Here is a 22,237-nt window from a genome sequence, read left to right as displayed (position 1 = left end):
TAATCAAATTTAACTAGATGACCTGCATGTTGTACGAAACTCCCTAGGGGGTGTCTCCAGGATAGAGCACCAGTGGAGAATGGCAGCCCACACTGTTATGGGATGGAGTGTGTCCCCCAAAATCAACATGTGGCCGCCCTAACCCCCAGAACCCCGGAATAAAACCATATTTGGAGTTAAGGTCTTTAAAGAGGTAATCATGTTCTAATGAGGTATTTAGGGCAGACTCTAATCCAATAGGACTGGTATCCTTCTAAGAAGAGGAAGGGGCATCAGAGGAGAGGCCATGTGAGGATACCATGGGAAGGCGGCCACCTGCAAGCCAAGGAGAGGAGCCTCAGGAGAAACCAGCCCTGCTGACACCCTGAGCTCCTTGTACTTCCAGCCTCCTAGACTGTAAGACAATATACTTGTGTTATTTAAGCCCCTCAGTCTGTGGTTCTTTGCTCTGGCAGCCCTAAGAATCTAATACACATGCCAACTTGTCCAGGCACAGATGGGCCATCTTCAGGGAGAGGGTATAGGGGGATCTGCAGGCCTGCCAGGGATGAACCATGAGGTGGGGCCCTCAGCAGTGGAGGCAGCTTCCCCCAACCCCAAGCCCCCAGCCCCTCCCCCCATGATATGTATGCTCTGAGTTCAATCTGTTTCCAAGCCCCTTCCTGTGCCTGTGGAGTCAATGTCACCCCCAGTCTCAGGGTATCCTTGCACTGATACGCTCCACTACACCCTCATACCCACCCCGCGGCTTCCTGAACTGCACCCCCAAGTGCACCGCTCTGCATCTGGCTCCTCCATCAACCACGTGCCCTGGAGTTTCTCCGAGCAGTCCATGTGGGCAGCCTCCTTTTGAAACCTGGAGTGGGCGAGTATTGAGCAGAGGCGATGGCAGGGTCTAGAGCTCATTCATTCCTGAGTAGGGGAAGCTTTGAGATTCCTTCTGTACCATAAGTGAGTGCCGCCCTGCCTGGGGGTGTGCACGCCCTGTCCTGAGACTACTGCCTCAGAGCATGGGTAGCTGGTCAACCTAGACATTGCCCACGCCTCCCACACGGGCGGTGGGCAGCCCCACTGCCCCTCTGTTCATCTTCCATTGACCTGTGGAGTCTCAGAGATGTCTTGATTTTTTTTTTTTTTTTTTTTTTTTTGAGACAGTTTTGCTCTGTTACCCTGGAGTACAGCGGTACAGTCTCTGCTCACTGCAACCTCTTCCTCCCAGATTCAAGCGATTCTCATTCCCCAGCCTTCCAATTAACTGGTATCACAAGCGTGTACCACCATGCCCAGCTAATTTTTGTATTTTTAATACAGATGGGGTTTCGTCATGTTGGCCAGGGTGGTCTCAAACTCCTAACCTCAAGTGATCCGCCTGCCTCGGCCTCCCAAAGTGCTGGGATTACAGGTGTGAGCCACCGCACCCAACCTGTCTTGATTTAATAGTCATTCAAGGTGCTCATTTCTTGACTGAATGGCTACAAGAGCAGATATAAATGAACGCATCCAATCAGTCTTGCCCTGGGTCTGAAGTGGGATTCTCAGCACCAGCAATCTGTTGCACTGGATCATTCTCTGCAGTGGTACCAGCCTCTGCCCTGCAGGATGTTTAGCAGCGTCCCTGGACCTCACCCGCTAGATGCCAGCAACAGCTCCCTGCCCCGGTTGTGACAAGCAAAAGTGTCCTCGGACATTACTCCAAGCACCGAGGTTGGGAACTGCTGTTCTCAAGGTTTCCAAATGCATCTCACGCCATAGGTCTATGCACAGAATAAATGCATGACTCACTGTTAACCAATGAAGGTTTTGTGTGGAGACAGGTGTTATAACAGCAGGAAGAAAACTCTCCAAAGAAAAAGTGTGCTATCAGCTGAAGCATCTCCCAAGTCCAGCCCTGTACCCCCACGTGCATCCCCACACGCATGTGCTGCCAGGAATCAACCGAACCCTTGTTTCTGTCGCAGAAAATTGGTGGAAGCAATCCTTGCTTGCGTGCCAGGATGCCTGTCCAGGTGAAGCCAGCGGGAGTCTCTCCAGATTCTAAGGCAGCGATGGGAAAGTGAAGGAAGCAGAAACGACCAAGGGCCATCCTCTGTCAGTAATTCACTCTGTCAGCCCTGCCTAAGCCGGGTGGTGGGTGTTATGCATCAGGATGCCGGGCTCTTGTAGGGTAATGAGAGGGACTCATACATGGCCAAGCTGCGACTCAAACCTGGCAGGACTCCAGAGCCCACTGGCTTCACTCTGCCCTCTTAAATTCTACAATTAGAGCTCCCCAGGGGAGGGCAACCCATTGACTTAAATGTTCACTCACCTGTAAACAGGGACATGAGATTTTCTCCCATTCATGGGTTTCCTGATGTTAGGCTGGAGCACAGAGCAGGGGCCATAGGACACCTATGGGCTGAAGAGAACCCTGGGTAGAAGACAGGGTGTGTGTGTTTCACGATGGTGCCAGGAGCTGGCCCTTTGCTATAAACCAGGTCCTGTTTTGAGCGTGCTGGGAAGTTCAGAAGCAGCGTTCCGTAGACACTTCTGAGATGCACAGACACCTTTCCTGCCTAATGTGGCCAGGAAAAATTACCCTGATAAAACCAATGACATCATGGATTAGAACCTGAGGACTGTGCAGTCTAGCGGTTCCCGATCTTGCTGCCTATTAACATCCCGGGGGCCCTGTCATGGCTCCCCAGGTGATGTTAATAGGCAGCAAAATCAAGAACCACTGGCCCTCAGAGCCCTTGCTTCCACTGAACAGGCAGCAGTCGCTGTCCAGGCCACTCCCCACAAACTAAATCGGGGTCTCCAGGATGGGCCTGTGCCTCCGCGGTTCCTGGCTCCCCCGGTGCAGCTGGGACCTCCCTCAGTGATCCAGTGCAGGATTCTCACACCGTAATGCGCATCTGAACGAATCGGGGCGCTTGTGAAAATTTGAATTCTGGCTCAAGAGGCTTGGATGAGCCTGAGATTCTGCTAGGAGCTAGGAAAAGTGTGATCCAGAGCTAGGAAAAGTGTGATTCTTGGATGCTTGTCATCTGGGAGCTTGTTAGAGGTGCAGGATCTCAGGCCCCACCCAGAACCTAAAGATCAGAATCTACTTTTGAAAAAGGTGCAGGCTTGTTGAATATATGTCCCTAGTTTGAGACAACCTACTACAGCCTGAAGCCTCTATTTGCTCATGAGGAAGTGAGGTCCAGAGAGATGGAGCCCTGGACCCCACAGCTACTCAATGCAAAAAGCTTTAGGAACTGCGCTTGCCTGCAACCCAAGCGTCGTCTTCCCACCCTTGCTTGTCTCACTAAAGATTGCATTTGTTTCTCTGACAATGATGATTTCAGGCAAGGCATAAAACTTGCTCCTCCTGTTACATTTAATTCAGGCATGAAACCAAACAAACCCAAAAATGTAGAAAGGAAAGAGAAGAAATGAGGCTAAAAAAGATCTAAAAATGGGACAGAAGCAAGGTGCCTTTTTCATCTTCTCTTTGATTAAAAAAGGTCTGTGAGCTCGAAGCCCACAGGTATGTGACTCAGTGCAGACGAGGGGAAACTCCGTGGGAAGTTTTGGATCCTTCCTATTAGAAGAAACAGGAATTTAGCCCAGCTCAGGGAAAACATATGAGCTTCCTTTGACTCTCCCAGGATGAGCTAGTTTCAGCATCGTGATGAAAAAATAAAATAATACAAAAGCGTTCACCAAAAGGAAGTGCTGTTTCCTCCATTTCTGAACCCACAGAGAGCTAAAATGATGCTGATGAGTCAGAAGCCAGCGCCCCTGAGGGAGCCACCAAAGGAAGATACTGAGCTTTTAATGTTTCCTTAAAGGGCAGCCCTAACCCCTCCCAGGGCGGAGCTGATTTTTGGAAATAGCCAAAAGTGGTTTCAAGTCACATCAGGTGATTGAGGTGGGTAACCAAACTCAGCACGATGTTAGAAACAGATCCAAATGTGACAATAAGTGACATTCCTGGTTTATTTATTTTGAGACAGTGGTCTCTATCTGTCACCCAGGCTGGAGTGCAGTGGCATGATCACGGCTCACTGCAGCCTCTACTTCCCAGGGTCAAGCCATCCTCCCACCTCAGTTTCCCAAGTAACTGGGACTACAGGCATGTGCCACCATGCCCAGCTAATTTTTTTATTATTTATTTTTTGTGGAGACCAGGTCTCACTGTGCTGCCCAGGCTGGTCTCAGACTCCTAGATTCAAGTGATCCTCCCACCTCTGCCTCCCAAAGTGCTGGGATTACAGGCATGAGCCACTGCACCGGGCCTGGTTTCTTCATGTGGGCTGTTACCTGGCTCTAGAAGGCAGTTTCTTATAAAAGTCCCAGCTGCGGCTTGAGCAGGAACAGCTGCATGGACAACAGCATGGAGCTTCTCAAGGTGCCTCCTTTGAAGGGCAAAAGTGGGTTTGATGGGCTGTTCAAAGTGGGTACCCGAGGGTCACATTTCCTGCATCCAACTCCCACTCCCACTCCTTCCTTCCTTCCTTCCTTCCTTCCTTCCTTCCTTCCTTCCTTCCTTCCTTCCTTCCTTCCTCTCTCTTTCTTCTTTTCCCTCCCTCCCTCCTTCTCTCTCTCTCTCTCTCTTTCTTTCTTTTCTTTCTTTAACAAGCTTGGGCAAATTTTATTACAGGAAAATTTTGCATGCTTTACTTTTCACCAGTCTGTTCTGGCGCGCTTCTAATGATGTCAGAATCACCTGGATCAATGATAGCCATTGTGCACACCACATGCTGTGCCCAGTCCAATATTATTGCCACCCTAGTGATGGACACCAATTTTGGCCAACATTCCATAGCTGGGCGGTTGTTAGTGAGAATGACCAATTTCGCTTTGCCTTGTCTGATCATCTTCAGAGTCTGCTTGCACCCCAGCTCGCACTTTCCACCTTTCATAACGAGTTGGAGCCTACAATTGATTGACTCCAGGAACTTTTTCTTCTTCTTCGTGGCCACCAACTTCCTGCCTTAGGTGCAGGATGACCCCCAACCAAGAGCAGCCGCTAAGACGGCCGGGGAGCAAGAAAAGCCTCATTTCTTTCATAAAGGTGATTGCCCATTTTCAGACACAGGATAGGGGTTTATTGAGGGTGCCACCAAGGAGAAGGGGGTCACCACCTGAGAAGGGGCCATGGGGGGCTGCCATGGCAGGTGGCAGAGGGCAGAGCAAAGAAGGGGCAGACATCGCCCCTATCAGTTTGCTTGTGCTGCACTAACAAAGTACCACAGATCGGGGCTTAAACAATGGAAACTTACCATCTCACCGTTCTGGAGGCCAGAAGTTCAAGATCAAGGTGTGAATAGGGCTTGTCCCCTCTGAAACCTGTAGGGCAAAATTCTCCTTGCCTTATCCTCGCCTCTGTGGGTTGCTGGCAATCCTCGTCATCCCTGGGCTTCCAGCTGCATCCCCCTAATCTCTGTTTCTGTTATATGGCATTCTTCCTGTGTCTCTATCGTCACCTGGCTGTCTTCCTGTAAGGACAGCAGTCATCATGGATTAGGGGCCCACTGGCAGGACCTCATCTTAACTATTTACATCTGCAACACCCTGTTTCCAAATAAGGCCACTGCCTGAGATACTGGGGGTTGGGACCTCAACGTATTTTTCTGGGGAGACACAAAATTCAATCTGTAATGCCACTTTTGTCAAAATTGTTTCTGGAGTATTAATGAGGCTCATTCACTATTCACTCCACCTGAGGGTTTTTGTTTTTTTTTGTTTTTTTTTTTTTTTTGAGACAGAGTCTCACTCTGCCGCCCAGGCTGCAGTGCAGTGGTGTAATCTCGGCTCACTGTAACCTCTGCTTCCCGGGTTCAAGCGATTCTCCTGCCTCAGCCTCCCAAGTAGCTGGGACTACAGGTGCCCACCACCACACCCAGCTAATTTTTGTATTTTTAGTAGAGACGGGGTTTCACCATGTTGCCCGGGCTGGTCTCGAACTCCCAACGTCAAGCAATCCACCCGCCTCAGCCTCCTAAAGTGCTGGGATTACAGGCATGAGCCACCTGGCCAGGCCTATTGTGCTTTTTTTCCCTTCCTCCCCTAAGTGCTTACTGAGCAGGCTCCTGGCGGTAGGATGCAGAAGGCCTGAGTTAACAGGGCCTTTCCTTCACTCTGCAGGCTCTGGAGAGGCCCAAGGAGCAGACTGGCGTCCCAGGGAAGACCCTGGAAGAGAGGGAGGCCCCTGGCCCTGCCCACAGCTGACTATGTGGGAATCACTGGGGCAGCAGTGGGCCGGACCGCAGCCATGGAGGAGGTCAGGTCCTGGGCCAGGGCCTGGGGGTGGTTAGAGAGGAGTGAGTGGGGACAGCCTGCTGCGGCTTGACCCATCCTTGGGCACAGACCTCCCTGCTCCTCCTTGGCCCTCCCTCCGGGAGGCGCAGCCTCAGCCTCCTGCGTTCTTTCCTCTGCAGCTGCCTGGGCTGCCTGCGCTCAGCCTTCAACACCCTCCAGGCCTTGAGGCTCTGCTACCCCACGCGGAGCCCCCATTTCAACAGACGCAGACACCCCAAAGCCCCTTCCCCACAGCCCCAAGAGAAGCCCTGGCTCTGAAGAGAGAGCAGAGAAGCGGAGCCCCCGGGACGCGCCCCCCAGACCTCCCCCTCTCCCCAGCACCCAGGGTGGGAGCACGCACTTCCCGTGGCTGGGGGAACAAACTACCACACACAGGGAGGCTGAACACAGCAGGAGTCTATTCCACACAATCCTAGAGGCCAGAGGCGGTGACATCAAGGTGCTGGACGGCCGCCCTCCCATCGGAGGCTCCGGGGAGAATCCGTTCCTTGCTCTTCGGCTTCCCCGGCTCAGGGCAGCACCCCTGCAACCTCCGCCTCCATGGTGACATCGCTTCCCCTCTTGTGTGTCAAATGTCCCTCTGCGTCCCTCTCCACCAGAATAATCCCCTCATCTCAAGCGCCTTAATTTAAGCACACCTGCAAAGCGTTTGCCGCATGAGGGAAAAATCACAGGTTCCAGGAATTAAAACCTGATATGTTTGGAGGCCATTATTCTGCCTACACAGAGGGGCTGGCTTAGGACACCCGTCCTTGCTGCCGGGTAAAGCTGCCCAGGCAGCCTGGAGGAATCCTTCTCTGTCTCTTTCAGCCCCCACAGGTACCCCAAGGGAGCTGCCACTGAGGTCCTCAGGCTCTGATCCAAGTATGACGTGACAGCAAGTCCACTCCTTTCCCCGCTGACTCTGGCACAAGTTTTCCATGTGGCCAGGGATGGGTGTGAGCAGCCCAGAGTAGGGGCCGGCCCAGGCTCGGCCAAGGCCCACACATCTGCCTGGCCCAGTCATGCCCAGCTCCATGTGAGATGGGACCACCAGCGCTGGCCACCTGGGGGGCTTCCCTGAGGGCCAGCTCGCAGCTCTTCGCCAATATCTCATCCAAATCTGCAGATTCTAGACCGTAAGTCTTTACTACTCAAAGTGGGGTGCCAGGGCCAGCAGCAGCCCCCCTCACGTGGGAGCTTGTTAGAAAAGAAGACCCTCAGGCCCAGCCGCAGCCCTTCTGCCTCAGAACCTGCATGTTTACCAGATGCCCGGGAGTCCTGGACCCATGACAGTGAGAAACACCTGTAGAACCTACTCCAGTGCCTGTTCCCCTCCCACCAGTGCAACTGCTCATTCCATTCCAGAGCTGGTCTCTTCTCTCCTGGCAGGAGTGTGGGCTGCCTGCCTCCCCAGGGGATGGGCGTGTGCTTTGGAAGCCAAGCAGTGCTCATTTGGTTTATTTATCTTCCTGAGACTTAATCTATTTTGAATTTCAGATAACATTCTAAAAAGGCTTCGCTTGTTTTTCTTATCTGGAGTGCGCTCGTGTTGAACACAGTTGAGAAACATTTCTGCGGCTGATCGCGGAGCTTCAGACCCACCCTCTGTGGGGCTGCCTTCCCAGTGATCTCTAAAACCCATCTGGTTCGGGCCCTTCCTGTGGTGAACATCTGCTGTTTGTCCACATGGCGCTCTTCACTTCCCTTTAGAAAAGGTCTCCTCCCACGGGAAGGAGGCTGCCAATCACAGCAGGCCCGCCCTCTCCTCCACCCATCACATGATGCAGGTCATGTGGTGGTCACATGACACAGGCCAGCCTCTGTAAAGCATCTGTGCCCCGGCCACAGTTGATTGGTCTGCTGTTGATACGTGACTGAAACTAGACCAGTCAGAATTCTTCCTTCCCTGGGGCTTTTAAAGTCAAAGGTGAGAAATTGTCTGTCTGTTTTTCAGGGATCTCTAACCTGCGATGATGTCAGAGAAGCACTGCTACCTGGAGGTGCTGGCTCATGGCAGGCTGCCCTGTGGAGGTACCTGCCTCCTGGTACCCTGCCCTGTAGAATTTTTCTGCCACACAGAGGGAACCTGTGTGGTTCCTCTCCCTGCCACATGGAGAATGCCGACCTGCAGCGGGAGGCATGACACCAGGCAAGAGAAACCTAGGTCAAAGTCGGAGCCGCAGGGCGTCTGGGCCCCATTCCAGAGCCACATTAGACTTCCTGATGTCCCTGCACTCACTACAGTTAGAGCTCCCCAGAGTCCTAACACATTCCCTTTTCTGTCTAAACTAGTTTGAATTTGATTTCTGACTTTTGCAACAGAAAAAGTCCTAACACATTTCCATTGGGGAAATCTTCGGATAGCAGCCATGTTGGAGTACAGGATATCCTCCTCCTTATTGCCATTCGGAGACCTTTCCAGTCTCACTCCATGTCCCTCACCTCTTCCCATGGAAATTTAGTTCTTGCACTTGACTCTTCCAAGGTACAGATATAGCCAGGGTTCTTTCACGCACCTGCTGGACTATTCCAGACCCCTGTGAAGCTCTCCTGGGTGCCTGTTGAGCAATTCCAAGTACCTGCAGGACTTTTCCAGTTCTTTGGTGGTGGTTCTTTTTTGAGAGGGGGTACCGCTCTGTCATCCAGACTGGAGTGCAGTGGTGCTATCACGGCTCTCTGCAGCCTTGATCTCCCAGGCTCAGGTGATCCTCCCACCTCAGCCTCCCGAGTAGCTGGGACTACAGGCATGCACCACCATGCTCGGCTAATTTTTGAATTTTTGTAGAGAGCGGGCGTCTCACTAATGTTGCCCAAGCTGTTCTAGAACGCCTGGGCTCAAACGATTTCCAGTCCTTTTGTTTCCTCCCAACACTTGAGTGTCGGCACTTCGACAACATTATCCCATCTCATTGTTTATAATTAGCATCTCTGTCCCCTTGCTAGGCTGTAGGCATTCCAGAGAGACATTGGGCCTGGTAGTCCAGGGTCCTAGTGGATTTTGGATCATAGAACATGCCCAACATGTGTTATTAATGGACCACCCAGACCCTCAGTGTGGGTTTTGAACTCCGTGTTGGTGAACATACTATGTTTCGGTGAATGTTTGCGAATACTCTCAGAAAGGCCATAACCTACCTCCCTGCCTCAGCCTCCACCTCTGGAAAATGCAGGAAATAAAAGCTCTCCCTCATGGGCTTGTCAGGAGGACTCAGTGTCCGCAAAACATTCAGGACAGTGTCTGGCATCCAGTAAGCATCTCAGAGCATTTTGTGTGTCATTTACATTTTCTGTCCTCCCCCACCTCCTCTGTTTCGCTCACCATTTCCTTCTCATCTTCTCCTGCTATTTCTTCACCCCATCCCTGTCTGTCAGCCGAGGCAATCATTGGATAGCATGGGCACCCACCTCTACAGCAGGGAAATGCTTGGGGCTGGCTGTTTGGCAGCTGAGAAGATCTGCTGAGATGCCCCTAAATAGAATAAGGCTCCCTCCAACTCCGTGTATCTATCCCATCTGCTTCTTTCCAACCTCACCCCCACTGCCCCAGTTTAGAGCCTCTGTCTAGACAGGTGCTGACCTCTGACCGTCTAGATGTAATCCCTGGTTTATCTCGCTGGGAGCACCAGGTGGAGACCCCTGCAGAGGACATGCGGCAGCTGCGCTGGCTCAGGGAGTTAGCACAGGCTCCAGCATTCTCTCAGCCCCCAATCTTCGCTTAAAAGGTGAAAACACTCGTTTTCTTTTGCACACGTGCTTTTGGTTCTCATGGCTCAATTCCCACCAGTCAGAGTCTCTTAATAAACATGAGTGTGTCAGTAGTCAGTGCCAACTGTTTGGTTGTATTCTCTGAGCAGCCAGGTGAGCTTGGGAATGTCCTTCTGTCATCCAAGTGTGCAGCCCTGGACCCGAGTCAGGGCACTGGGCAGGGAGGGGCCCTCTTGGTGAACCCCCTAGGTCAGCAGCTGGCAGCACACCTGGAAGTTGCTTCCTTACAGCTGGATCATGCTACTAAGTTCCACCACGCTGAGCTTTCAGAGTGACTCAGTGTTGTCATCCTTCTCTTCCTATAAGGACAAGAGTCATTGGATTCAGGGCCCACCTTAAATCCAGGATGATTTTATCTCATGATTCCTCACTGATTACAACTGCAAAGACAATACTTTCGAGTAAGATCACGTTCGCAGATTCCGAGTTTACCTGAAATTTGAGGGGAAACATTCTGCCTGCTACCGTGTCCATCCCTCCCCTTACTGCCAGGACCCCAGTCCCAAGAGCCCCTTCTCTGCCCTCATGCCAGGGCCCTGGCACCCAAGTTTATTGGGCCCTTGGACCATTACATAAGAGGTCCCCACTCCCCTAAAATCTGATCTCTCTCAACATTTCAGAGCCCCACATGCCACTTAAAAATTCCCCAGAATTTAAGGGAAAGAAATGTACATGACATTGATGTTATCAAAATGTCCACGAAGTGACATCCACTTTTTGTTCTTCTGATCCATTTTGTGTTTTCTGGAGCAGGTCTTTAGCACACCGGAAAGGCCTTCCTAAGAGGAACTATTTATGATATAGAAAAGAACAGCAGCATTCGGAAAGGTTTATCTTTTAAGGTTTTTGTTTTGATTTTTAATTGCAGTAAAATATGATAAGAAAGTGTAGCATTTTAACCATTTTTGTTTTGTTTTGGTTTGAGGTTTTTTTGTTTTGTTTTTGTTTTTGACGGAGTCTCGCTCTATCACCAGGCTGGAGTGCAGTGGCATGATCTTGGCTCACTGCAAACTCCACCTCCCGGGTTCAAGCGATTCTCCTGCCTCAGCCTCCCGAGTAGCTGGGATTACAGGTGTACCCACCACACCCGGCTGATTTTTGTATTTTTAGTAGAGACAGGGTTTCCCCATGTTGGCCAGACTGGTCTCAAACTCCTGACCTCCAGTGATTCACCTGCCTCGGCCTCCCAAAGTGCTGGGATTATAGGCATGAACCACCATGGCTGGCCTGACTGTCCTCTTGTTCCAGATTGTCTTTTCAGATCCAGCAAACAGCCTTGGAGAAGGAAAGAGGTGGTGTCTCCCTACAGCGCAGAGAGCAGGTTTGGTTATTACCTAATATTTTAAAGGTAATGTCTCCCTCTGGGGCAAAGGTTAGGTGTGTTTTCTTACCAGCATCTGCATCCCCTGAGCTCAGGGTTTTCCCTCGGTGATGCAAATTCACTGCATGGCAGCATCCACCTGGGCCCTCCACGTCACCCCCATGGGGTTTTGGGGACATAGGAAACCAGTGCAAACATTAAGCTTGTATTAACCATGTCTTCCATTCTCTGTATTCTGCTATCTGGGACCTTGCTGACCCTGGAGGGACTGCCCCACCCAGTACGAGCCCATCCCCGGAGACAGTAAACCAGGCTCCTGCGAACATGCTTTTCAAATGCAAACCGACCAATCTTAAGCCCATGCCCCAGACACCTCCTCTATTGGGTTTTCACACTCCAGGCCACTCTCCACCTGCCTAATCACCCTGGGAGCAAGTACCAGACAGCTAGGGACACAACAAGGCTTTTGCCCACATGTCCGCTGTCTCCTGAGCCTGCTGACAAAGCATGTGGCCCTGCATAGCTCAGCGTGGCCCCTCCTCCTGGGAGCTGGGAGTAACAAACTGTCCTTTCAATGACAATCATTTCCTGATCTGTTGGCCTTACTGTAACTCAAATATTGCATTAATACACCACATTTTATAGCAAAACTTATGCTGCTTGCTGTGCTGTAAGAAAGTCCTTTGTCTCTGCCCCGGGAGTCTCGCATCATTAGGCAGCATTTGTCAAACTGGCAGGCGAACTGCCAGCCTAGGAGTAGGTAAAACCTCAGACCCTTCATAGCTCTTGACAAGACCCAGGTCTGCTACTGCTGTGGGTTTCACAGCAACCGTGGTGTTCGATGGAAGAAACAGACGATCTGGAAGCGGAGAAGATGCCTTCCCGTCTCCCCCTGCTCAAACTGGGTGTGAGAGGAAGTTGGATCCACTGGAAAGAGCTATGGGTGGGCAGGTGGCTGGGTTCTCTGGGTTTTTTAGAAGGAGGAGGGAAGTTTGAGGTCAGAGGAGGATGTGTCAGCCCCAGCTTTGGAGTTCGCAAGCAGATCCTTCAATGCGCCCACAAACCGCCTGAGAATCTGATTCTGACTGTGGGTCCGGGCTGGGTCCCAAGATTCTGCATTTCCAAGGCTCTCCCAGGGGATGCCGATGCTGCGGGTCCTTGGACCACACTCGGAGGAGCCACTCACACTGGAAGATACACTCAACATAAGGCCACACTCGCTGGCATGCCTGGAGGAGGGGGAGGGGAGGGCTTCCGTACAGCTCCCACCCGGACCCCACTGCCTCCCCCTCACCGACGCACCCCAAGCACACGCAGCCTCGATTCCAGTGTGTGCAGCTGTTCAGCAACCAAAATAGGATTCTCAAAGCTGTGCCTCCCAGGGGACCCTAGGAATTTCCTGGAACAGAGATGGGGTTGTCAGGATGGCCCTGGTCTCCAGTCCCCTCCTGACAATCCTACTCCAGGAGGTTCATCTGGATCGCCTCCAGCCTCCTGGAAGTCTGGCTGTGCATCAGTTGCCTGGCACACAGATGACAGCCATTAAATGCTTTTCGAATTAATGAAAAAAATCTATCAATCTATATTTGTGTATTTTGTAGCTCCAGGGGACAATCAGAAGAAAAGAAATCCCCCAGCCGAAATAACTACATTGGTTTACGGCCTATGTATTCGTTTATCTGCTCTTGTGGAAGCTGAGAAGTTCCTATTTTTGCACCTCCCATGCTCAGACCTGGGTTATTTTTTGTCTCCAAGCTCTCCTAAAGAGTTGACATGTTGGCTGCGCGCAGTGACTCACGCCTGTAATCCCAGCACTTTGGGAGGCCGAGGCAGGCGGATCAGCTGAGGTCGGGAGTTCAAGACCATTCTGACCAACATGGAGAAACCCTGTCTCTATTAAAGATACAAGACTAGCCGGGCGTGGTGGCGCACGCCTGTAATCCCAGCTCCTTGGGAGGCAGAGGCAGGAAAATTGCTTGAATTCAGGAGGCGGAGGTTGTGTGAGCCAAGATCGCACCGTTGTACTCCAGCCTGGACAACAAGAGCAAAACTCCATCTCAAAAAAAAAAAAAAAAGAGTTGACATGTCTCAGCCTATTACTGCAAAGCCATGCTGTGCATTTAATGAGAGGAGAGAGTAGGGACAGGAGCTCAAGCAAGAGGCCTCCTCTCCCACAATGCCCAGGAAATAGTCACAAGGTGAGACGGCAAACAAGGGTGGGCCTAAACAGTTGGCGGGGCTGCTCCTGAAGCAGCCGCCAGCCGAGTCCTGTGCTCTCCTGGCATCCTGTGCTCTCCCTCGGGTTTCCAGGGAAGCAAGTGCGGCGGCCCCACCTCTGCCCACCCTGTTCTCGCTCCACTTCCAGAGAGGAGGGTGCGGGCTTGAACTCCGCAGCCCGTGTTTGCAGCTCTTTCAAGTGGCAATTTAAAAGCCACTCACCTAAAGATATGGGTCTGAGCCAAGCCTGAGCCCCCATTCTAACCCTGTAGAAATATTTGAAAGAGAACAGTCATCACATCTGGGGCGCTGGGCTCAAGATTTTTCTAGCACTGACTCACTCACAGAACTTGGGCAAGTCTTTCAATTCTCTGGGTCTCCATTTCTGCATGGATGCATGGAGACAGGCATTGTAGACCAGCGTCACCTTCCCTTATATGCTGGGGACTTGAAAGAACTATTACACACTCCAAAGTGACTAATTTCTAGCTTAATCATTTGTAACATCTTTCTAACATACTCACACAAGTTACCATAATTATAGCAGCCACCTCAAAAACAAGGACACTAGGATAATCATCATAAGAGTAAAAAGAGAGTGCCAAAATATAGCTGATTTCGAAGGCGTTAACCTTCCTAATTCTTCTGTGTGGACAAGAGGCTGCAAATATCGGTGAAAACATCATCCTCCTCCTCATCACGTATCTTTACAACACACTACATATTCTTTCCAAAACTGGCCATGCCATTTTGCCACCTTTCTGTGCTCCTGAGATAAGTAGAAAACTATTCTTATTTTCTCCAATAGCACTTCTTTTAGGCATGGGAAACCTAGCAAGATTTGGGGAGGAAGGTGTACTGGGTTGAAGAGTGTCCCCCATCCCAAAATTCATGTCCAGCCAGAACCTCAGAATGTGACCCTATTTGGAAACAGGCCTGTTGCAGATGTAAGTAAGATGAGGTAATACCAGAGTAGGGTGAGCTCTAAATCCAACAACTGCTGCCCTTTACAAGAGGAGAGGATGCACCGTCGTACATACAGAGAAGACCATGTGAAGAGGGAGGCAGGGATTGAAGTGATGCGCCCACACGCCAAGGAATGCCAGGGGTTGTCAGCTGGAAGAGGCAGGAAGGACCCCCACCCCACCCCAGAGCCTTAGGAGGAAGCGTAGCCCTGCCAATCAGGTCCGGGAGGCTAGAAGTCCAAATCAAAGAGGACTGTGAGAGGATAAATCTCTGTTGCAGAAGCCCCTGAGTTTGTGATACTTTGTCGGGGCAGCCCCAGGAAGCTAATACAGAGGGGGTACTGGGAAACTGGGGGCCAGAGCCTCAGAAGGGAGATCGCAGAGGCTGTGGGAACTCAGCTGCCGCTCAGGTATCTGGAGAAGGCTCAAGGTTTCTCTGGTTGCACCTGATCCTTTCCAGGAGACACACAATGCAGTCACAAAGCCGGCAGGATCCCGGACCTCTCTGTCCACTCCCATCTGACCAGCCAGAACCCGCCACCTCTGGCTCCACCCATGGAAGGGAGGGCACCACCTGACCAAAGCAGAGAAGGCGGGATGAGAAGGGGCAGTGACAAGTGTGCCCGATGTGCTCACTGCTGACCAAAGCTTCCTTCAACAGAGAGTTTTATCCCAGAGGATTTCAACCGCCTGCTGGGATCAAGCAATTCTCCTGTCTCAGCCTCCCAAGTAGCTGGGATTATAGATGCCCGCCACCATGTCTGGCTAATTTCTGTAGTTTTAGTAGAGACAAGATCTCACCATGTTGCCCAGGCTGGTCTCGAACTCCTGATCTCAAGTGATCTGATTGCCTTGGCCTCCCAAAGTGCTGGAATTACAGGCATGAGCCACCATGCCCAGCCTTATCCCAGAGGATTTTCCAGAATATTAAGCATTCATGTCCTCGTCCTGGTCCTGCCATCCTCATGGAGCATCTGTCCTCCTGCCATCTTGTGGCTAAGTTTCCCACCCTTTTCCTCAGGTCCTGAGAGAGTCTTAATGGCCAACCAAAATCCTTCCTTCGTGTCCATCAACAGATATCAGGCCAGTTCCTGGCTGGCTGCATGTCCTTGTTCCACCTGTAGTAGGACCGTTTTGCTTTCTTCATCTATAAAGTGTGAATAACGGTAGCAGGAGCTACCTCTAGATACAGGTAGCAAGTTGGTGGACCAGGATACGGAGTGCCCCGCACAGTGCCTGGAGCAGCGGCATTTGGTAAATGTGGGTTAACCTCTTTAACATGTTGAAAAAGGTCAAGGTGAACTGCATAGACCCAAGGGCAGCAAACAATGGCCCACAAGGTAAAAATGGTTTTCACATTTGTAAGTACTTGAAAAAATTCAAAAAGAAAAATATTTTGTGATGTGAAATTCTATGAACTTCAATTTTATGTTCATTAATAAAGTTTTATTGGAACACGGCCACACTCACTCATTTTCACATTGTCTATGGCTGCCCTCATGCTACACAGCAGAGCTGAGCAGTTGCAGCAGAGACTGCGTGCCTGCAAAGGCCAAAACATTTACTATCTGATGCATTACAGAAAAGGGTTGCTCATCTCTGACAGACTCAAGCCAAATGATCTAACTTCAACTCCTAGATGCAAGACTTATTAGCTGTTTGACTTTACACAAATTATCTTCCTCCATTTCATCTCTTTAAAATGGACATGATAGTCCTTATTTTAACATATTTTTGTGAGAATTAGATACATTATGATTTTAAGGTCTTAGTGCCAGCATATAAAAATACAATTGATAGGGTTAAATTATTTTCATGTCTTTGTTTTAATGCTCATTCTTTCTTTTTAAATGTCACCATCCTTCTACACCAGAGTAAAATGTAAAAAAATTCTCAAGCCTTCTTTCTACTTGAAACACAAGAAAAGTTCTTTAAAACTGACTTATCATTTTCTTCTTTTCATCATTGTTCCACATGCAAACAGATCCAGGAAACCTTAGCTCAGACTTCTCAAATCCCAGATGGATTCTAATTTATGTTGGAGAAAAAAAAAAATCTGTATTCCCTAGCAGATGCACAAGGACTGTTTTGTTAGTCACATCTGCCACCTTCCTACTTTTCAGCACTAAAGGAACTTTTTGCAAGCTCTTCAGATCTTGATTCTGAAATGCAAAAGCAGGATGATGAGGCATGTATTTCCCACCTTGCCAGAGATGTTTTCCTTCTTTACCTAAATGGAGTCTGGAGTTTACATGCAGTCATGTTCCGTAACACATAGAGGGGTCTGGCAGAGCTGGAACAGGGGCCGGGGACATTGAAAGTTGCCCCCTAACATACTCTCACTTCTTCCATGTGATCAAGGTGCGGCTGGACACGTGTCTACTCAGCTAGAGACTCCATTTCCCAACCTGCTGTGCAATTCAATGTGGTCACGTGGCTAAGTGCACCCCCTGCTGGCATGTGAGTGGAGGTGATAGACACCATTCCTAAGTCTGGGCCTTAAGACACTGACCTCCTCCCTGCTCTTCACCTTCCTATGAACTGCACCCATGCAGATGAGAGTGAAAGTCCATATGATGGCGAAGCAACAAGATGGACAGAACCTGGATGCCTGAATGATCATGTGGAGCAGAGCAGCTCCATCACCAAGGATCCTTCATCTGAGGACTGGCATTTGAGAGAAAATAAACTTCTATATGCTTTAAACCACTCTGTAATTGGTTACTCTGTTACTGCAGCTTGGCTTTACTCTAACCAACAGAAAGCCTCTGAGTCCATCACCTGTAATTTACAGACAAGGAAACAGAGTGATTGGACAGTCCTCCCCAAATCCCATATTTAGTTGCAGAATCAGGTCTGGAATCCAGTCTCTTACCCTGTAGCCCCATGCTCTGTCTGCTTAACTTGGGCATTATTTTTTTATTTATATATATATTTTATTTTATACTTCTCCCTTCTTTTCTCAAGTGTTGAATTGGGCATTGTGTGTACTCTTTGGAGACAGGCCTGTCTTCAGCTCTCTGAAATTATCACCTGGTGCTTGGCACATAGTGCCACTTGCTGCTAGGAACGTGCATCAGTCTGGGTCCAATCAGGAGAGAGAAACCACTGAGTGATTTGAACAGGGAAAGTTTTATATAAATAATCGGTAACTACAACAGGGTCGGGGTACGAGGAATTGGCTGGCAAGAAGTAAAGAGAATGTTACAGAATATATTAATAGCAGATATGAATAACAGCCATTACCCCAAGGACTCGAATGGTACACCCAGAGAAACCCCCCTGCCCTGGGCTGAGATTCAGGTCTTGTTGAAGAGGGTGTGACTGTGGCTTGTAGAATTGCAGAGAAGTGACTGTGGTACCATGCTAGCGGAACTTGCTAGAAGTCTGCCCTCTAGATGGCACCAGGGAAAAGCGTCCGTGGGAAGATGTCTCTCTGGAGGTTTTCTGCTACAAATTCACCTGAGGGGCCTCTGAGGGGAACCGCTGGCCACACCGATGGAAATAAGCAAGCATTTTCCATTCTCATCTGGAACACATTTATGTTTAACCAATGATCAGCTTTTGCTCATCTGCTCTCTATTTTCTTCAGAGCCTTTTAAACTTTTTTTAACTGTGTGATTTGTCTCAAAATATGACTTTAAAATATACAGCCATTTGTAATACTTGGTCATAAAAAAAAACCACCAAATCAGCAAAAAAGCACAAAGTCAAGGCTCAAGCTCAGCTGCTCCTATTCAGTTACAATTTGGAACTTTGCTCAGAAACTGCATTCCTTTTCTATTGTTGTATAACAAAGTATCATAAACTTAGCAACATGATCCACATTCATCTGACCTTCTCCATGGGTGGAGAGTCCAAGCCCAGCTTGGCTGAGTCCTCTGCTTACCTGGCAAGAAAGCTCGTCAGGGCGTGGGCCGAGGCTGCAATCTCAGCAGAGGCTCCAGGTTCACTTCCAGCTCATCCAGGTCATTGGCAGAATTCAGCTCCTGGCAGTGTAGAGCTGAGGTCCTGTTTTTTGGCTGGTTGGTAGTCGGCTGAAGGTCACTCTCAAATCCCAGAGGCCATCCTCAGGTCCTCAGCACCTGGCGCCCTCGCAGTGACAGCTTATGTCTTCGAAGCCAGTGTGAGAACCCCTCTCTGGTCTCCTACTGCTGAGTCATGTCACAGACCACAAGTGAGGGGGTAAGTTGTCCCACCGTGTACTGTCCCGCTGTGTACCTGACTGTACACAGGCCTACGCACACTCAAGGAAGGAGATTCAATGGGACGTGTCTGCCAGTGGACGGAATCTTGAAAGCCACCTTAGGATTCTGTCTGTGGCAGAAACTCATTGAAAGCCTGTGGAAATTAGAAAATTTTCCTTTTTTTTGAGAGAGAGTCTCACTCTGTAGCCCAGGCTGGAGTGCAGTGGTGCAATCTCAGCTCATTGCAACCTCCGCCTCCGGGGCTCAAGTGATTTTTGTGCCGCAGTCTCCTGAGTAGCTGGGACTACAGGCATGTGTCACCACGCCCATCTAATTTTTTGCATTTTAGTAGAGACGGGGTTTTGCCATGTTGCCCAGGGTGGTCTCGAACTCCTGAGCTCAGGAGATCCACCTGCCTCGGCCTCCGAAAGTGCTGGGGTTACAGGCATGAACCATTGCGCCCCGTCAGAAAATTTTTCTAGTGCCGGTCTATCTTCTCTCCATTCTAGAACTCTCTCTCATCCTCCAGATGAGCCAAGATTCTTTCACTGTTCTTCAACTTCCTTCAGCCTCAACCTCTCCCCCACCTCTTGATTCCTTAAAGGGCTTTTATTTTCAGAATCAAAAGAAAACCAAACCCAGGTCTTGCTTCAGGGCTCTGTCCCATTTCTGGTGCCCCCTTTGGACTCAGTTTACACGAAAAGAGGTAATAAGTGTGCTCATTTCCTATGGTTGTTGAAACAAATTACCACAAACTTGGTGGCTTCAAACAACAACAATTTCTTGTCTCACAGTTCTGGGGACTGTAAGTCCAAAATCAAGGTGTCGGCAGGACCATGCTCCCTCTGAAGCTTTTAGGGGGGAATCCTTCCTTCCTTGCTTCCTCCAACTTCTGGTGGCTCCAAGCGCTCCTTAGTGATGGCAGCACCACTCCAATCTCTGTCTCTGTCGTCACATGGCCTTCTCCCCTGCATTGGTGTCTCAAACTCCCCTCGGCCTTTCTCTTTTAAGGGCACCAGTTATTGGATTTAGGGTCTGCCCTAAATCCAGGATGCTCACATCTTGTGATCCTTAAATTAATGACATCTACAAAGACCCTTTTTCCAAACAAGGCCACATTTGTAAGTTCCAGAGTTAAGACATGGACATATCTTTCTGGGAGTCACACTATTCAACTGACTACAACCAGGGAAATGGCTGAAGTGTGCCTCTATAACACAGGGGCAATGACAGCAGCCTTCCTTGCCGCTGGGACGAGAACTTAATTAGCTGCAAAATCCACACATGGCAGGGGGTCCAGCCCTTAGTAGGTGCTGGGTAAATGCATTTTCACCTAAGCCTGAATATTATCCCAACCCAAATGTCCTTCCGGCCCCGAGGCCCCATGGCCAGGGCACTTCATGGACGCTGTGTGGCTCTCCTGATCACGCCCTGCTAATACTTCATGAGATTCGAGAACGGGACTGGGGTTTGAAGTGGGACATGTGCCCGGAAAGCCATTCTCTATCCCAGGCCAACTGGCTCCAACTCAGCACAGGGAAGTGTGGGACCTCTGCTCCAACCTCGGGGAAGGCATGAAGGTTCCAGGAAACAGTGCACATCAAGCCAGCCCCGCCCATCCAGTTCCTCTCACCTGTGGGGGCTCTTGACCTCACCAAAAGCCAGAACGGGGAAATGGGGCAGATACCGGGAATGCTGTTGGATGGAAGAGTTGAGAGGGACGGGACTGTGAGGCCAGGTGAGCGGGCCTGGACCCTGGGCAGAAGGAGGACCTGGCTGCCCCGGCATCTTAGTTCTAGGCCAGGCCCCTCTAAAGGGGGTTAATCCTACTTCTGTGCACTTCACGGAGTCCTGGTGGGGAATCGCCTTCAATAACCAGGAAAACCCGATTGTACAAAGCAACATAATAGAGTTGGGATTTTCCTTGGGGGACGGGGGACCTGAACCCATTTCATTCTTGAGACGCTAAGGCACAAAGCCGCAGGCCTACAAGGTTTCATCGACCTCTGAGAATGTTTAAGACTTGAAAAAAAATTATTGGCTGCAAATTATGGAAATAGCAAAATCAGACTCAATAAATGATTAATTTGTGTCCATTCCTCATTAATTGCTAAATTGAGTATACATAAAAAGCTCACTACATTTGGAAACGATTTCTAAGTTAGATTCTCTCACACTATGAGAATTCACAAGTATGCTAGTGATTGCCAAGAAATAATAACCAATCGTAAGTTTGAGTGACTTTTAGCACAATCATTTCAAAAGCAAATCATTGGCCCCACCCAGCCACCTCAGAACTCCACCATGCTGGGTAAGCACTTATTTCGGGAGTCATCCCTGCTTTCATTCTTTTCCTATACCTCATAAACCAATAGAAGAAATACACTCCACTTTCTTTAGAGATGAAAAATACAGAAGCCAACAAATAAAGTTAGCCTGAAGCCAAGTAAGCCACTGGTTGTTGCTACCTGGACAAAGACTTAAGGTATATATTTCAAAGGGACAGACTGTTCTTTAAGTTGTAAGATAAAACCACCATCCACTGATTTGCATCTTGTAGCTTTTTCAATTCTGCTTCCCACCACCCCCCTCCCCATACTGCAATGAAGGAAAAGCAGATATTTTTCAAAGTCACACCATATGAATGCCAGGGATTTTTTTCTTTTTCTTTTCTAGAGAAGGGATCTCACTCTATCGCCCAGGCTGGAGTGCAGTGGTGCAATCATAGCTCACTGGGGCCTCAACTTCCTGGGCTCAAGCTATCCTCCCACCTTGGCCTCCCAGGAACCTGGGACCACAGGCGTATGCTACCACTTTCAGCTAATTTTTTTTTTTTTTTTTTTGTAGAGAAGAGGTCTCACTCCGTTGCCAAGGCTAGTCTCAAACTCCTGGGCTCAAACAATCCTCCCACCTTGGCCTCCAAAAGTGCTGGGATTAAGGCATGAGCCATGGTGCCAGCAAAGGCTCCATCATCTTCAGAGTTTATTTTTAAAGTGACTTCAACTGGAAAAATCGTCTTTGTCTCTCGAGGTACTACATCCAGATGTGGCTTCCTCTTCATGTGCTAGCAAATCCCCCCTTCTCGTACCGGAGCCCCACCAACCCCGTTAGGGTCCTCAGGCACCCCCTCCCATCCTCACTGCAGCAAAGGAGTTTCTGCTGTTCTCCTCCCACAGCCACTTTCTTCAAACACACCAGCCATCTGAACAGTTTATTTTATTCAACATCTTGAGCCGTTCATGATATCTGCAACAAAGCTCATAGTTATTAAATAAACCATTTGAGTTACCCCCTAAAGACAAGTAACAATCTGGCTGAAAGCCCAACTACCTCTGGCTATTTTAACAAGAAATAACTGCAGGCTATGAAGGGGAATATAGATGATTCAGCTTTGTAACAAGAAGAGTCAAAATCAACAGCAGAACAAGGAACGTGTTTTCCTGGATGAGAGGAAGCCCTCTGCCTGGGTATTCCGAGATTAGGAATCCGGTTTATGAGGCACAAACAAT

At 49.6% G+C, this 22,237-nt stretch overlaps 1 pseudogene; it reads right to left on the bottom strand.

Annotated features, from left to right (window-relative positions):
- Positions 1-4,646: 4,646 nt before the first annotated feature.
- LOC111546768 lies at positions 4,647-7,213 on the bottom strand (annotated as a pseudogene).
- Between the last annotated feature and the right edge of the window lie 15,024 nt (positions 7,214-22,237).

This window comes from Piliocolobus tephrosceles, chromosome 4, assembly GCF_002776525.5.
Source record: "Piliocolobus tephrosceles isolate RC106 chromosome 4, ASM277652v3, whole genome shotgun sequence".
Taxonomy (NCBI): Eukaryota; Metazoa; Chordata; class Mammalia; order Primates; family Cercopithecidae; genus Piliocolobus; species Piliocolobus tephrosceles.
Note: the sequence above shows the minus strand (reverse complement) of the source record. Positions and strands in the feature narration are given on the sequence as shown.